The following is a 2,500-nucleotide window of genomic DNA, read 5'->3' on the forward strand; positions in this document are numbered from 1 at the left end:
GAGAGAGAGAGAGAGAGAGAGAGAGAGAGAGAGAGAGAGAGAGAATTAGATATAGAGAATAAAACATTTTAAAAAAATTGCACTGGCAACTTCTAGTAGATTCAGACATTTGTCATACAGAATCTGCATTTTTAAAGAAGTTCAGAAAAAAGAACAGAGGAGAGCAGACAGTTGAAGATGACTAAAGGAAGGGGCCAGGTTCCAGTACATGGATTGAGCCAAGTCCTTGACTAAAAAGCCTTTTTTTCAATGGAAATCTCCATTAAAGTTGTCTTTCAGTCCAAGACTAGACTTAATCCTTGTGTGGGAGACTGGCCCAGAATGTCCACTACTATGCCTGTGTTTGCCTTCGACGGCCAGCTTGCCTCCCTCACTCCCTCTCACAGACACAACTTCCTGTTGTCCATCCCACAAAACGCAGCACAGCGCTCCAAATGTTCACCCTGACCTTTCCCAACAATAACACTCACCCCGCTTCTCTCAAACACTGCCATCTCTCACTGGGAATGCACAAGTGCTGGCCTACACTCATGCATAACACAGAGAGAGAGAGAGAGAAAGAGAGAGAGAGAGAGAGGAGAGAGAGTCACACACACAGACAAATACATACGCACATAGACACACACATGCAGAAACACTCATACACACACACACACTTGCACAACCACACGCACACACTCAGAGTCACATACACACATACACAGACACACACTGTTTATTTTTCAGCTGAACTGTAGGCATGGCAACTTACAGTTCCATCCCTCTCTTTCCCTCTCCTCCCTCTCTCATTGGATTTATTTTCTGTTGGCCCCTCTTTCTCTTTCTCTCTCTCTCTCTGTCTACCACTCCTTCACTACCTTTCTGCCTCTCTCTCTCGCTGTCTTTCCCATAATTTCTACCTCTCACACACCCACCCACCCAGGTCATCTGACAACAATTACATCCAAGCCTCTTCTCTCTCTTCTTTCTCTCTCTCTCTCTCTTGCTCTCTGTCTCTCTCTTTCTCACTAAGACATAATATTGTGTTGCAGTTTCCTCAGCTCTGGCACTCGATGGAACGCTGGAGCTATAGTGAACGAGGGATGGGGAAAAAAACAAGAAGAGTGGAAAGAAAAGGGGATGACAAGGGAGAGAGGGACTGAAAAGGGGGTTTCTGCAGGGAGAGTTAAAAAAAGGAGAAGAAAAGGGAAAGAGTGAGAGGCGGAGGGGGCGAGTAGGAGGAAAGAAAAACAAACCGTTAGAAGCAACAAAAAAAAAACGAAAAGAAAAAGTCATATTAACAAATAGGGGAGCACAGAGGATAAACTAGAGAAAAAAAGAGAGGAAAAGAAGGGATGGAAAAGTCAGGGCTGAGTAATAGAGGGACGAAACATCAGACAGATAAGAGGGAGGCATGTCCAGAGAGGATGGACCAGGGATCACGGGTAACCTGCAAACACTCACCCGTCCCATCACAAGGCCTGGAGCCCAGAGAACATGAGGTCACTTAGCAGCTATCAGGCCCCCACACTGACCTCAGATCAGATGCACTAGATGTACCACATAGCAGTACATAATATGACCACCACATGGTGTGGACACCTACCGGTACTATGCAAACTAAGACACTGACCTCAGATCAGATGCACTAGATGTACCACATAGCAGTACATAATATGACCACCACATGGTGTGGACACCTACTGGTACTATGCAAACTAAGACACTGACCTCAGATCAGATGCACTAGATGTACCACATAGCAGTACATAATATGACCACCACATGGTGTGGACACCTACCGGTACTATGCAAACTAAGACACTGACCTCAGATCAGATGCACTAGATGTACCACATAGCAGTACATAATATGACCACCACATGGTGTGGACACCTACCGGTACTATGCAAACTAGTATTGACTATAAGCCCCTCAGACATATTGAAAGAATAAAGACATTGCTACCGTAATACGTCACTTTGTAGGGTCTATGAGCGTGTTGTGCATCTTATGACAGACATCGTGCAAGTGCATGTTTAAACTGTAAAACAAACCCAATACAATTTAGGTTTGGTTTGTATCCAACTAAACTACTCCTGCAATTGATTCACTTTTTTAATCAATATATCTCTTACTACACTTGCTTCACTTCAAAGCAATTCATAAAAGTATGCAGGCCAAACCCAAATCAAACAGGTGAATATTAATAATTGATAGGTGCATTGATTTTAGTCAGTGATAGGTGCTTTGGATTTGTTCAATGGTAAGTGAACTGGTTTGGATCAGTGGTGGTAGGTGCATTGGTTTATGCTCCCTAATCTCAGATACACATGCATTATTTTTACTGCACTTATTGAGTTAGTGTGACAAAAGGAGGAAATTCAATTCATGCAGTAGCTCTTTCTAGGAATGAAAAAAGTCTGCAGACCAGACTCTGCCAATGTCTATTAAGTCTATTCAACAGTATTATTTTGTCATTGTGTAAATTTTAACACACTTAATGAGTTGTCCTGACTTT

At 43.0% G+C, this 2,500-nt stretch overlaps 1 protein-coding gene across 2 annotated transcripts in view; it reads right to left on the reverse strand.

Annotated features, from left to right (window-relative positions):
* Positions 1-2,500, reverse strand: part of arhgef40 (Rho guanine nucleotide exchange factor (GEF) 40) — a 42,401-nt gene that overhangs the window by 33,753 nt on the left and 6,148 nt on the right. The gene's annotated exons all lie outside the window — the stretch shown is intronic.

The sequence above is a fragment of the Alosa pseudoharengus genome, unplaced genomic scaffold (genome assembly GCF_046254945.1).
Source record: "Alosa pseudoharengus isolate Yale_2024_CS ecotype anadromous, Long Island Sound unplaced genomic scaffold, YU_APseudo_1.1 YU_APseudo_1.1_scf_17, whole genome shotgun sequence".
In the NCBI taxonomy this organism is placed as follows: domain Eukaryota; kingdom Metazoa; phylum Chordata; class Actinopteri; order Clupeiformes; family Clupeidae; genus Alosa; species Alosa pseudoharengus.